General features: G+C 36.9%; 1 long non-coding RNA gene across 1 annotated transcript; it reads left to right on the top strand.

Annotated features, from left to right (window-relative positions):
* Positions 1-279: 279 nt before the first annotated feature.
* Positions 280-9442, top strand: LOC148127837 (uncharacterized). Its single transcript, XR_015740321.1, has 5 exons — positions 280-342; positions 6571-6614; positions 7266-7335; positions 9172-9260; positions 9367-9442. It is a non-coding gene; the product is annotated as an uncharacterized LOC148127837 (long non-coding RNA).
* Positions 9443-15956: the final 6514 nt, after the last annotated feature.

The following is a 15956-nucleotide window of genomic DNA, read 5'->3' as shown; positions in this document are numbered from 1 at the left end:
TGAAAGGCTGCATTAAATGTGATAAAATGTATGTGAGAGACTATGTCAAAACTGGATTCTTAGAAATGAGTCCAGCGCAGCTCGGCAAGATCCTGTTGTTTTTCTAATTCCCTTGGAGAGGGTGGCTCTTAAGGTTATACCGGGCTGCCAACAAGACTGATAATTTTTGACAGTTCCCCGCCCCCCACCCAAAAGAGGGAGCTACATTCATTGCCTCCTTACCAATAGGTCTTATCATTTTACTAGCATTCTATCTGTAACTTCCAGGAGGAGAGCATAGCCATATGAAAGGGAGAATGTGAAAAGCCACAAACCTGGTTCAGAGGCTGGTCAGCCACTCTGGTGAGCGTTTCATATATGTTTAGATCTTTTTACCCAAGAACCTATGGCACAGTCAGATCTCTATGAGAATAATTGTACATGACAGTAAATCCACATTAACATTCAGTAGTGCAAATAGAAGAAAATAAATATGTGGCTCAAAAATCAGTTTCAGGCAGAACAGTTTTATACATGGTTGGTAGAGAAACATGCTCTCAATATTTTTATATTCTCAGCATTACAAACTGGCTCAGCTTAAAGGATTTAAACATTTTGTTCACTGTAAAGAGAGTATCACAGCTGTAGAACTAAGCAAATTTTTAAAGAGCTGAATTCATGTGTTGATGAAAGAATCTATTTGTAGCAGAAGTGGCTTATTTTCTTTAAGCAACCTGCTGGGGCATAGGTATATTACTTTTATAGAATGGCTTTTTTCAGAATTACTTGATTTCAACATAAATTTACACAATGCATCCTTTCTAAATGTAAGGTAAGCAAATAATAGTTCTACATAAAATTGATTATATGGGAGATTTCAATCTTAATTGAACTCCATGGGACTTGGCTATGATTAGACACGTATATAATTGTAACACGAGTAAAGTTTACAGTATGGATGCTGATTTGGAAAATCTTTCTGAAGAATTTATTTACCTATTATAAATTCCATAAAGTATAACTATTGGAAAAGTATAGTATAGTATAAAATATGTAATATACTGTATAATATAATAATAAATATATATGGCTTTCCCTCTCACAGCAGTGACTAGCTATTTACAAGTCTAGCATCTGCATATAACCCATGATACTCGAGGTCAAAATAAAAAAACTCAATCAGAAAAACCAGGTTTTGATGCTAGTGTTCAGTAAGTGGTATGCCATGTACTAATGAACCAGCCAAGTAACATATTGTATACCTGAGGCTCCTAAAAGCCTCTCTTTTATACTAGATCTTCTCAATTATTAATTTTTCTGTCACTTGTCCTTTTTATGAAAATACCCAAATTATATATTTAGAAATCAACTTGAGATTGTGATTTGATCAACCATTGCAGAATATATCAGACTTTCAAAAATATTCATAAGATTTCAATTGTCAGTTTCTTGACTTGAACACTATCTTGCAAAAAATAAAAGAATCAAAGTTTCATGTACATACATAATAGTAACCTCATGATACTACAATAGGCTACTGTTGATGGGCTGCTTGATAGGAACTACTGTAGAATCTTTGGGGGAAATAGGGGTCATAATTTTAAATGATATCCATCAACATACCCATGTTTAGTTCTGGCTGTCACTATCTAAAAGGATCCAGGTAGCTTGTGGTGAGAAAAATATTTGCTAGAGATCCTGTGTTAACTGGTTCTGCATAAAGCATCTTCCATCATTTATAAGGTTGCAAAAATCATCCTTGATCATTTTACAAAACTAACTTGTCCTAATTGTTTTTGAGAAGAGCATGTTAGATTTCATAGATTTTGGTGAGGTCTGGCAAGGCAAGATCTTGAAGTGTTACAAGCAGACTGTTGCAATGTTGATTTCCTGACAAGATGCTTCTGCTATATTTAATAGTGGAGCAAAAGTATGATTCATATGCATAGCATGTCAAGAACATGAACACCATTATGAAGTGTTGATGTGTTTACATACCCTTTGTAAAAAGATTAAAGTGTTTCTAATTGTCCCTTTCTTGAACCTAACCTAATATTTTTGGTGTGTCCCATAGAATAATATTGAAAGAATGAACAAATCAGTGGTGGAACCATCTGAGATTTGCCTAATTAGAACTCAAATTGTTCCCATATTGGAAGTTACATGTGTGTAATGCCTTTTGGAGCAAAGAATAGAAGAAATATGTAAAGGTCAGCCAACAATATACTGCAATGAAATGTATTTCCATATTTTTTGAGAAAAGGACCTTTCCATGCAATAAGACACATTTGATTTTACTAGAAACAGATTTCAGAATGGTCTTATCCAGTTTGGAGGGCATGAATCCTGCAAACTATTGTAGGTTCGTATTAACAAGAATTTTTGATTATGATGTATTTCAATTTGCTTTATGAGATAAAATGTCTGTCTGGTATGCAATATTGCGATATTGTAATAGGACTATACTATTATAATGGCATTATATATTGCAATGGTACCTGATATTCTAATACTTGCTGATATAAGATTTCATATAACAGATTAAAAAATAGCTTTTTCCCAAACATTAATGTCTGTAATTTCCCAGTCAAACTCTGAATATTGAATTGTATGGAAATAATGCTGTAATTCAAGGAGACTGATCCAAGCTATTAACAGTCCTTACCGTTGTCATTAACAAAAGAGCAGCCTTCCTTCCTTCCTTCCTTCCTTCCTTCCTTCCTTCCTTCCTTCCTTCCTTCCTTCCTACCTACCTACCTACCTACCTACCCATATCAAAACACTGCCTTTTTCTCCACATGATGATCATGCATATATGTAACTGGGCCAGCATTATTTTGGGTACAGTAACATTTGTCATTTATTAGACTGATTTGTTCACAGTAAATTTCAACTCTAAGACTCTAGTGGATTTGAGATAACTGGGCAGAGTCCATTGTGGGATAATATAGCAAGTCTTCTCATACATTTGAATCTCTGTAGGATTGGTGGGGTTTTGCCAAAAGAATGTTCACAGGACCCCCTCTTGATGAGAAATTTTTTTTTAGTAAACTTGGGAGCACATTCACTCCTGGAATCCATATAAAAACCAATACATGGTGTTTTTCTTCTGCTAATGATGGCAGTTTGGCAATATTATCTGCTGAGATAATCAGCTTTGGTAGCAAAAATATTTCTCATCACTCCCTTTTTAGCTCAGTTCTCTGCGAGAGAAAAAGAGTAATGTAAATAGAGCCCGTGTGAGTGGGCTGTTAATGAAAGAGTTGCCAAGTGTATATGCAAGTTTCTATGTACAACTGCAATTATGGAAATTTTTCCTCAGCTTTTGAATCAGTAGAGGCTTACAGACTTTTTAAATTAAGATGTTGTCAAAAATCTATTTCTTGCTATTCCTACCCTTATTGTCAAAGGAGCTTCTAAAACAACAAACATTATTAATGTAAGAATCTCATTGCAGCTTCTTGCGAATATATACCTAAACATTGTTTATAGAGCTCAAATGTCTTTCTGCCTAAAATAATGAAGATATAATTTAAATAGCTAGGCTGCTACAGATTTTTTTTTAATTGCTAATATCTTTGAGTGACATTTCTATAGTCTTTCCCTCCCCCAATATTAAATGATGATTTGTTTCATCATGTATGTGTAACTCTGCCCATCTGTCCATTATTTTAAAACTAAACTTTTTGCCATTTTAACAATATAACAAAAATTTAGCATGCCTTTTATATCTGTTGGGCGAACTGGAAAGGGATGCTATGCACAAATTCACAAAGGTATGATAATATGATAATTTTTATTTTTTATTTATTAATTTATTAATCAAAATTAGACATCGGCCACCTAACTGACTCTGGGCAGTTTACAGATAAAATCATACAATATAAAAAATAAGAGTTGAAACAGAATGGGGCGGAGGGAGTGCTTTCAGGCTCACCTTGGCCACTCCCAAAGTGGCACGCTGCTCTTTCATCCTCACATGAATTGGCAGAGCCAGGTTTTCATGCTCTTTGGAAAGCTGAGAGAATGGAGGCCAACTTTACCTCTGGGGGCAAGATGTTCCAATGACAGAGAATGCTCTCTTCTTAGATCCTACCAGTAGGAATTATTTAACTGACAGCGTCCATAATATACCCTCTCTGCCTAACTGGATGGGACGGGTTGGGACAAGATGCTTCCCTATGTAAACTGAACCCATTCCATGGAGGATTTTAAAGGTGATAACCAACACATTGAATTGGACCTGGAAACAAACTGGCACCCCCAATACAATTCACATTTTAGTGCAATCTGTTAAATAAATCACAATTGCTGGAATCAATCTTGCAAAGTATTAATAGCATATGAATAAAACTTAAAAATTACCCCATGCAACAGGAGGTATTAAAAACAGTTACAACAACCATCATCATCATCATCATCATCATCATCATCATCATCCGATAAATATAAGACACAATCTTAAGGCAAATTTTATTCTAAATATCTTAGTTTTGACCAAGTCACAAAATGCTCATAAGGATAATACTGTATCAGAAACACCCAAAGGAGAATGCTTTGCCCAGGCGAGAAATAAAAAGGTGGCCCCAGGAAGAAGTAAGGTTTGAACTTCTAGAGCAGGTGATAAAACATTGGGTGATGCAAGTTCATCATTATCTCACCACAAGAATTATTTGCATAAAATAATAAAAAAAAAACAACAGGCAGTACACAAAACCCCACCTCCTCTGGTCCGTGGAAAAAACTCTCTCCACAGAACTGGTCCATGGCACCCAAAAGCTTGGGGGCTGCTGGTTTAGGTTTAATTGCACCACCTGCAATTAAAATTCAGTGTGTTTTATGAATTCAACAATAGCATCATTGCGACATAGCTTATCCTATGAATGCTTTCTGTTTAATGCTCAATACACAGATGCTCCCTAAACACAATAGATTTTCTGTCATTTATTCTGATCATCAAAAAGGTTCTGCTGTGGACAGACAAAAGGAAGAAAAGTGCACAGTATCACAATAATAATGGCCGTGCAACCTATTGCAGTTTATATATCAACAGCTTAGGCAGAAAATAAAGGGCTGCCGCTGAATTCAGTTTGAATACTGTGTTTGTCTCGGAGGTTTTTTTTTCCAGGAGTAAAAGGCAAGTACAGTATGGTAGAGGAAGAGCCTTACTGTAGTTTACAGAAATCTTTCCAATTCTCTCCTCTGTACCATTTTTCTTTCTAAATTGTGCATATTTCTCCAGAGATCTCCCCAGTTTCTTCAGTGGCACTAATTTTTCTATGGCATTTTTCTGGTTGGCTAATCCTCTGATTCCACCAAACACATCAACAGGATTTTATACTGACATTTAACTGATATTGAAATATTGAAAAACAAATAAAACTCTTGAGTAGTCTTCATTCAGCCCATCAGTTTGCTTCGCTTTTCCTTTACGGGGTCATGCTTCATAATGATGCTGAGAGGTAGATGAGCTCACAAAGGAGAAGTAAATAAAATCTTTGGGTGGGCTAGTGAAACTTGCTCACTGACACGTTTTACTCTGTGTGCACATTGACTACTGATAACTTAGATCACATATGGCTTTTTAAAAACTTTTCAGTGTTTATTTGCTTGCTTATTTGCTTATTTATCTTATTTAATATACTTGTTTACTTAGATTACTTTACACACAACATTTATTTATTTACTTATTTATTATATTTGCTTATTATAGTTATTTATATTTACTTATACTTAATTATTAAATTTATTGATTATATTTAATATACTTCATTCAGGATTAGTGTAGTTTAGCTTAGGACATTAGGGATGGAGACATTCCTCTCTTATGCAGGGAAACTCCTCTTTGAGGTAAGAGATCCTTTCTTTTATTTATATATTTACTTGTATGTATAACTCTAGGATTAGTTCAGGATCCAAAATTCTATCTGCTTCTTTGGCAATTTCTTTAGGGAAATGGTTGAAAAAGTGGTGGGGCTCAAGACTTGGGCAGAAGGAGCACTGGTTGCCCCTGGTGGATGACAGGCTGAGGACCTGGTTGGGGAAGTGCACCTTTCTTGGGTCTTTTACATTTCTAGGGGCTTTAGTCAATGGTGTGATTCAACCTGGTACAAAATGCAGTGGCCTGCATGGTTTTATGCAGAGGTGACACGTGGTGGGCACATGTGTCACCTCTCCTGCAGGAGCTGCATTGGTTGCTGATTCGCTTCTGGGTGCAATTCAAGGTGCTGGTTGTCACCTTTAAAGCCCTTCATGGCTTGGGTCTGAGTTATCTAAGGAAACATCTCTTGCTAGTCACATCCACCCGATCCATTAGAGTGAGGAGGCAAGGAATGTTGCGGGTCCCACCCCTGAGGGAGATACACCTGGTGGGACCCAGAAGAAGGGCCTCCTCTGTGATGGCTCCGTCTCTCTGGAACATCATTCCCCCAGAGATTAGAATGGCCCCCTCACTAATACTCTTTTGAAAGGCACTGAAGACCTGGTTTTGCCAGCAGGCTTGGGGACCCCACACTATGATTTATAATACTTAGTAAATTTGCCTCCTTCAGTAGGTTTGTCCTCAAGTGTTGAAAATGTCTTCTTTGGCAGATTTATCTGCAGAAATACAGACAACATCAAAGAGACCAAAGTAAGTAACCAACTATTTGTTTGTGTGAGAACCTGTAGCAGGGGGCTACAAAGGCAATCCTCCCTGTGCATCAGTGGTGGGATTCTACTGGTTCAGCCTGGTTCGTGTGAACCAGTAGTAAAAAATGCTATCGTTCGGCCGAACGAGTAGTAAAAAACCAACTACTGGTTCAGCTGAACCGGTATTACTTTTCTTTTTTTTCCTCCCAACGATCAGCTGTTCCGACATCAGCTGTACCAGGATCCCCCTCGCTGTCTTACTGCTTTGCCCAGGAGGCTTCCCTGAGGCCCAGGAGACAAAGAGGGCACACGGGGGGGTGTATGCGTACTTCAGGATAGCCTCCTAGAAGCAAAAATGCCCCCCCCCCGGAGGTTCCCTGAGGCCCAGGAGGCCAAAAAACAGAGAGCAGAGGAGTGCTGCACCAAAAAAGCCACACCTACCCATTCACATAGCCACACTCACCTAGCCACTCCCACCTAGCCACACCCACAGAATCGGTAGTAAAAGTATTTGCATCCCGCCCCTGCTCTGCATCATACCTGACTCTTCCTATTCAATGGCCAGTCTTAAATTCCAGTGTTCTTGGTGGGTTAATATGTAATGTCTTTTGTGAATATTGATTAATAGTGTGTTTTTCCATAAAAATACAGAAAAGAAGCGGATAGAAGAACGAACGTTGCTTCAAGAAAGGAAGCTGTCCGAAAAAGATCTTACCATAAAGAGCTGTAAGTCATTCATTTCCCTACCATGCTGTTTTAAGCCCCTCTTTTTATCCACAAATTTATATTATATGACTGATGTTTGCTTCTTATAATTTCTGCATCTTAGTTGGAAGAGGAGAATCTTTGAAAAATCTTTCAGGACCAGCTCCTTGCTAAAACCATGGTCACTAGCCATGGTTATCCCCATCTTCAAAAAGGGAGACCCCAGCCTAATTGAAAATTACAGACCAATCTCTTTATGTTGTGTCACCTGTAAAGTCATGGAATCAATTATTAACCAATCCATTATCCTCCACTTAGAGACAAACAACCTATGCTCTAACAAACAATTTGGTTTCAGAAAAAAATTATCCTGTAATCTACAATTCCTACACTGCAAAAACATATGGACTACACAACTTGATCAGGGCAAAGCAATTGACACTATTTACATAGACTTCTGTAAAGCCTTTGATTCAGTGGTACATGACAAACTACTCCTAAAACTAAAATCTTACGGTATCTCTGGACACCTGCATAACTGGATAGAAGCATTCCTGTCAAACAGATAACAAATGGTAAATGGCAGCGTCCTATCAAATTCTGTACCTGTCAACAGTGGTGTCCCCCAAGGCAGCGTTCTAGGACCAACTCTCTTTATACTTTACATAAACGACCTCTGTGATCATATTAAAAGCAACTGTATTCTGTTCGCTGATAATGTAAAGCTATTCAACACCACTGACAATACTGCTACCCTTCAAAATGACCTCAACTATGTGTCAGAATAGTCAAACAAATGGCAACTTCAAATCTCAACAAACAAATCTTCTGTCATACATATCAGCAAAAAAAATCAGAAAATAAAATACAAGCTGAATAATCAAGACCTTGTTGATGACCCCAACTATGTCAAGGACTTTGGAGTACTCTTCTCTAATAATCTAAGTGCTTGAGCCCAGTGTAACTACATAGCTAAAAAGGCATTAAGAGTTGTTAACCTAATCCTGCATAGCTTTTTTTCCGGTAATATTACACTACTAACTAGAGTATACAAAACATTTGCTAGACCAATACTTTAATACAGCTCATCAGTCTGGAATCCGCATTACATAACGGATATTAATACAGTTGAGCAAGTCCAGAAATATTTCACGAGAAGAGTTCTCCATTCCTCTACTCGTAGCAGAATATCTTATGCCACCAGACTTAAAATTTTAGACCTAGACAACCTAGAACTATGTCGCCTTCAGTTTGATCTAAGTATAGTACATAAACTTATCTACTGCAATGTCCTACCTGTCAATGAATACTTCAGCTTCAACCACAACAGTACAAGAGCACACAATAGATACAAACTCAAGCACCAAACTTGATTGCAGGAAATATGACTTTAGCAACAGAGTAGTCAATGTCTGGAATACTCTACCTGACTCTGTGGTTTCTTCCGCAAACCCCAAAAACTTTAACTTTAGACTGTCTACTATTGACCTCACCCCTTTCCTAAGAGGTCTGTAGGGGGCATGCATAAGTGCACCAACATGCCTACCGTCCCTGTCCTATTGTTTCTTTTTTATCCTTATCCATTTCATCTATTCATAACCATGCTTATACTTATACCTGTTATCTAATACTTGCTTGACAAATAAATAAATTAAAAAAAAACCCATTTAGCCAGCAAAATGGCTCAACTTATGAGGGAAAATAAGGAACTGCAGAAGAAAATGAAAGACAATCCAGAAAGTGAGATCATTTTACTTTAACAACATTTTAATTGTTTTCATTCAAAAAAGAAAAGTGATTTATTTAATCTTAAGTTTGACTGTAGAAGTTCTAGTTCTTTTGTTATTTTTTTGCCAGGAGATGTAGACAGAGATGAGGAAATTAACTACAAGGTACTAAAGGAGAAATATGAGAAGTACCAGAAAGCCATCAGAAGAGCGAAGACTGTAAGTATCGTACATAACAGTAAGAAATCAGAACAACCTCTTTAAGTGAGATTTTAAATACATTAAAAGTTAATTTTGATTGTACTTCATCAATTTCTTTTTATAGGAGGTCTCAAAAGAAATTGAGAAACAGAAAGAACTGGCAAGGGCTTGGGAGCAGGCAATTGATGATGTCTGCTCCCATCTCATATCCCTACCTGTCCAAGAAAGACCAAGGCGGCAAGATTTGTCCTTCCGTTTCTTGGAGAGAAATAGACGTGTTTCAATTGATGACTCACTACTTTGTTCTAAAATATTTGTTTAACATTTTCAGTCTCTGCCAGAAAAGAGTCCAAAGAGACACCTGATTGTATACAAAAGGTAAATACACAGACTATTTGAGAATGTCAATTGGTATAGAGATTGATATCTGGTTAAATTCCACTAAACTGCACATATAGTCAACTGTTTCATGAAGTGAACGTTAGTAAATAAAGTCTGAACATCTACTGAGCACATGATGTCATCTTTCGCATTGGATAAAACTGCTGTTTGACATATATAATTTAATGTGTTAGTTGTTTTTTTCATTGAAATACTTATATTTTTTCAAAATAGGAAGATCTGGTTTCTCTTCAAATGTAGTCCTCGAGTACAGGATTGTACTAATGTGATTCTGTTGTAACCTACTTCTTTTTAATCTATTTCAGTGGATTCAAAGACACCTGTACTCCTTTTTGGGACTCCCTCTGCTTATGGTTTAATACAACCAGGGACAACCAGGACCAGCTGGATTGCTGTGACTAAGAGACGCAGTCATGTGGCATAGATTTTGCACCTCTTCATTTAACAACAGTGGCAATTTGTCCACATTTCATACCATTGGAAATTGTAACATGATGACTACCTTTATGATGAAAATTCTTTTTCACCACCAATTATTCTCCTGAAGAAATTGCTTTTGACATCCCCTTCTTGTCTGGAAAACAAAGTGAGGAAAAGCCTTCCAGCAATTTGAATGTGATGCAGGTGATTGTGCCCTGTAAGTTTCTGTCCTGAGTACTTGGGATGTTAACAAAGAAGAACCCAAGAACACCCAGGTGGAAGACATCAAGCATTCTTTGGACAATATCCATTCCAGCCAAGTTAATCTTTTCCATCTGGCCAAATGTCCAACCTCTTCTTCACTAAAGGAGCCAGACGAACAATGTCTCTTTCATAAAAATTTGGTGAGACATAATTAAAAGACATGCATTCCAGCTCAGTCATTGCTTGGGCTACAGGAACCTTGCTAGGTTTTGGAGTTCTTGGACATTTGGTGGAAAATATTCAGGACTCATGGCTTCTGGCTGAGGAACCAAGGCCAGTAACAAAAGTAACTCAAATTGTAAAGGCAGGGGGAGTTGGCAGCAGATGAAGTCAGCAGTTATTGAATTGTTCATATTTGGAAATCAGGACCCTATTCTTTGCTTCAGAAACAACAAAGTTCTCTAATGAAAGTAGTAAAAGAATTGAAACAAAGAATCACTGAGCAACTCATAAAAATGCAGAATAAAGTTGTCTGCACTGAAGCCTCCAAAGAAGTTCCAAAATAATAGCTAGCACAAGTATTGAAAGATGCCAATACTGTACTATTAAATATAAATACCAGCTCACTGCAAGAGACATCTAACTAATATATAGTGTACTGCAGTTATAACTGAATACCTAGAAGAATTGAAACAAAGAATCATTGAGCATCTAAAACAGTACAAAACCACAGCATAAGGTTGCCTGCATTGAAGCTTGTCCCAAGGGAAAAAATAGCACAACCATTGAAAAATGCCAAAACTATAATTGCAAATATAAATATCAGCTCACTGCAAGAAACATGTAGCTAATATACAGCACAGCTGCAGTTATAACTGAATACCAGGGATTCAAAATTAACAAAAAGGAAAAACAGCTAAAGGCTACACTACCAAGATTAACAAAGCATTGGAAATAATAAAGCAGCAAATAATAGCTATAGCCAAGAAGATCCTTCAAATTTCTCACTACAGGCAGAATCTCCAATTTCAATCCCAATTAGAAACATTGAAAGACTACAGTGAATCAATTAATACTTGACAAGAAAGACATAGTAAAGTTGTGAGTGCAGATATGGGATAACCCAAAGAAGTACAATAATAGGCCAAGTGAGGAGAAGCGCAGTGCCCCTTGACGTGAGTCATGTTGAGTTGGCCACGTCCACCCAGTCACATGACCACCAAACCACACCTACCAACTAAGCCACGCCCACAGAACTGGTTATTAAAAAATTTGAATCCCACCCCTGGATATCACGCAGGCATCTCTGCTTCCTGAGATGGCATCTGAAGAAGTAAACTTCCCCTACCCTATAGCAGAGCATTTTTGTAAAAGCAGCAAAAATGTATTCATTTTATACAATTATATTAACCACAGTAAAGTGCATGAACATAATTTTAAAAGATAATAAATTTCATACAATTGCTATGCATTGTGTTATAGATCTTCACACAGAGATGCATGGTATGACAGGGAATATATAATATAAATATTTATCATTTCAGTTTCTGTGGCTTCCCACTCCTACAAAACTTTGGGCATCTTACAAGGGTTAAAATGATCAATATGAAATATTTAAAACAACAATAGAAATGACGCTGCCAGAGGATAAAACCAGCCAATTCATAACAAGCTATTCAAACTCTGTAGTGGGATCATATGAGCTCCTGGCTCAGAGCCCATGGAAAAAGTGCCTTGCAAGATGACAGGATTGGGGCTGTATGGATCTCAGGAGTAATGCATTTTAAAATATAATAATAACTAATAATAATAATAATGACCCTATGCTCGATCACCCAAAAAATTCTTAATAAGTGCATCTCATCAGCTAAAAATGTGTTGCAGACCCATGCTTTATACCTAATGCCAAAATATCCAGATGTGTGCATGCGTATATCATGAATTTTGTGTAAATAAGAAGGAAGTAGAAAAAAGATTCTTTGAAGATTTGATTAAGGAGAACAAACAAAAAAAAGATTCTACTAAAGATACAGCATCTTGAAAGAGAATGATAGGGAAAGTAAGGCAGAATAAGAATGGTAGTTCAGGATTTGTACCTAAGTTTGCATGCTTTCTTGCAGCACACCCTCTAAAGAGACATGCATTTCCCCTTATCTCAAAACCATGGAGACTGTTAGTGATGGATTTTTGTTTACATTCTTTGCATTTCTGCTGAGATAAATCTCCCAATTTAGGATGGAATTTTCCAGCCACAAGCTAAACCTTGACACAAACCTATTGCCCCAAATTCCTGGGAGCTCTGAAACTAGTCAGGTAAATTTGACGAGGAAAGTATAGCCAGATGCGCAATTAGATTTTAATATGGTTTTCTATCCTGTTTGCTCACGGCATTCGTTTGGGTCCTACTCTCTTTCTTTGCTCAATTTGTTTATGGATTAATTGTTAGCTAGCTTTGGTTTGCAAAGTTCATTTCATGTAACTTGGTGCAACTACTCTTATTTCCCAGGTTTTTAAAAAATAAAATCCTTTATTTTCACTTAGCTTTAGCATATCTATTATTTAAAAACAAATTTGGGGAAACTTGAAGTCTTTTGCCTCGTCCAGATTCCAGGTATTGGAGGGATCTCCCCAGTCAAGAAGTAAGGGCAATACATTTATTTGCCCAAATGAATGCTTCCAAATGAAGGACAGATACACCAAGAACTTCCATAAGTCAACTAAAAGGCATAAGGGAGAGAACTCCAAGAAAGGGTTTACTTTGTGGGCATTTGAGACACATACCCATGAAAACAAGTTCACATATCAAGGGGAAGAATGCTATCAAACTTTTGACAGCAGACATATATAATAAAACAAGATTATGAACAATATGATGGCTGAAATAATGACCAATGGTGGGTTTCAAAAAAAATTTCCTACCAGTATGGAGAGTTCACTTTGCGCATGTGCGCAGAGCTCAGAAACTGCTTTCTGCATCAACGCCGGTGAGCTGTGCTGTTTTTTTTAGTTCATGGCAATCCACTCTGCCACATGAATCAGCTGAGCTAATAAACAACAGAATACAGGAGAGGTAAGAGCAAGAGTAGATAGGTGGGGCCAGCCAGAGGTAGTATTTGCCGGTTCTTTGAACCAGTCAAAATTTTTGCTACTGGTCTGCCAGAACGGATCCGAACCGCCTGAATACTGCCTCTGCTTACGGCTTTATCATTGTTCATTTTGGGGAACTTCCCTCTGTCAAATAGGTTTTAAAAAGTTATAGTCTTTTAAGTTTTGCAGTATTTTTTTTTTATACTGATCAACTGTCTCATGAATTAGGCAGTTTACACACAAAAATAAAGTAATTGCAAATAATAGTTACACATGCCACCCAGGTTCACCTACCACTCCAGAAGACCTTTAGAAGGACATGGTTTTTCTTGCTTTGTAAATTGCAAGCAAGAACCACACCCCTTTACTTGAAGGGGGAAGATGTTTTATAACATGGGAGCTATCCACAAAAAGGCATGTCTCCATAATCCCATCTACCTGACCTCAAAGGGGGCAATTTGGAGAAAGGCCTTTGGGAAGAATGAACAAAGGGAGGCTGATTCTGGTGGAGAGAGATAGTCCTGTGTGTATCCTGGTTTTGTGGCACTTTTGTTTTAAACATTAAATCCCACACTTTGATTTGGTCTCAAGAGCTTTGAAAGAACCAGTGCAGTGACCTCAATTTTGGTGTCCTACTGCTTGCTGAATTCATCTTGGTCAGCAATCAGTCTGCTGCATTTTGAACCACTTGCAAATGATAGATGTGATAAAAGAATAATAAAGAAATTAAGGTCAGATGCAAGTAATTTAAAACCCATGAAAGAGTAAAATTTGTAGAATATAAGGATCAAGACAGCCTAATTAAAAAAGTTATCAGCTTGTCACTAGAAAAATTGAAGATGTTTTGGAAATCAGAAAGCAACAAATAACAGCAATAGCTGTGAACATGGAGTGCTATAAGGCATGAACCATCCAATTCAAGAAAAACCAACTATTTCAATTAGACCAGAGGTGAGGCTACCAAACTATAAATGGCAATGATAATTCTGAAAATGGAAAACCAAATAAAAAGAAAATCCAACTTGTGGAAAGATCTATGAGAAAATCCAACAGCCTATAATAAAAATGCTAGATGGGTAAGAGAATTTGAAGATGAATTTAGAGTCACATTGTGATAGAGATTTATTTATTTGATTTATTTGATTTGTTAATTGCTTAAAAAATAATAGGTGTAAGTATAAACATGAGTAAGAGTACAGAAAATAGGTACTATTAAATGGGGACAATAGGACAAGGGACAGGAGGCACGATGGTGCACTTATGCACGCCCCTTACAGACCTCTTAGGAATGGGATGAGGTCAATAGTGGATAGTTTGAGGTTAAAGGAGTAGGGGTTTGAGGATGTAACTACAGAGTCAGGTAGTGCATTCCAGGCATTGACCACTTTTGCTGAAGTCGTACTTTCTGCAATCAAGTTTGGAGCGGTTTACATTGAGTTTGTATCTGTTGTGTGCTCTTGTATTGTTGTGGTTGAAGCTGAAGTAGTCATTGACTGGTAGGACATTGTAGCAGATAATTTTGTGTACTAGGCTTAAATCCAACTGTAGGCGCCGTAGTTCAAGATTGTCCAAGCCCAAAATTTCAAGTTTGGTGATATAGGGTATTCTGTTGAGAGCGGAGGAGTACTTTGAAATACTTTGCTTAATTGTATTAATGTCTGATATACAGTGTGGATTCCAGACAGATGAGCTGTATTCGAGTATTGGTCTAGCAAAGGTTTTGTATGCCCTAGTTAGCAATTCAATATTTCCAGAGGAGAAGCTTTGTAAGATTAGATTTACAACTCTTAATGCCTTCGTGGGTGACATAAACTTAATACATAAAAATAAATGTGGTAAAAATCAAACGGAAAACCTAACAACAGAATGAAAAGACTTAAAAATTTGACATTGCCTGGAAGTAATCAAGTAATTGCATGGCTTCTGGTTCAAATATCAAAGTAACTTACACCCCAATTATTGCTAAGCAGCTTAATGATTTATTTCATAAAGGGGACATGAACAATTGTTGAATAATACTGGCCAAATTAATCTGATTCAAAAAGACCCAGCAAAAGGGACAACATCAAGAAACTACACTGATAACATACTTACATACAATGTTGAAATTATTCATCGGCATACTAGTAGACAATATTCAACTTAATTGATAGTTAAATTCCTTCTACATAGAACAGGAGGAAATAAAAGGAAAAGCAGAGGTACAAAAAATCCATTTCTGGTTGATAAAATGGTTCTGGAGAATTGCAAAAGCTGAAAAACTAATTTATATATGGTCTGGATTGATTATAAAAGGCATTTGATTCCTTGCCACAAAGTTGGATCATCAAAAGTTTGGAAACAATTCGTGTCAGTAAAAACTTTAGAATGTTTATAGAACAAATAATGAAGCAGTGGAAAATAGAATTAGTGGTTGGCAATGAAAAATATGGGCTTGTCAACATCAGCAGAGGCATCTTCCATGGTGACTCATTGTCACCCTTGTTATTTGTCATTGTCATAATCCTACTTTTAGCGATTTTGAAGAAAACAAATCTTGGCTATCAAATAACAAGAAATGCTTATAAAATCTCACATTTGCTTTTATATGGATGTTCTGAA

The sequence above is a fragment of the Pseudonaja textilis genome, chromosome 1, assembly GCF_049901715.1.
Source record: "Pseudonaja textilis isolate UNSWEBS1 chromosome 1, rPseTex1.2, whole genome shotgun sequence".
Taxonomy (NCBI): Eukaryota; Metazoa; Chordata; class Lepidosauria; order Squamata; family Elapidae; genus Pseudonaja; species Pseudonaja textilis.
Note: the sequence above shows the minus strand (reverse complement) of the source record. Positions and strands in the feature narration are given on the sequence as shown.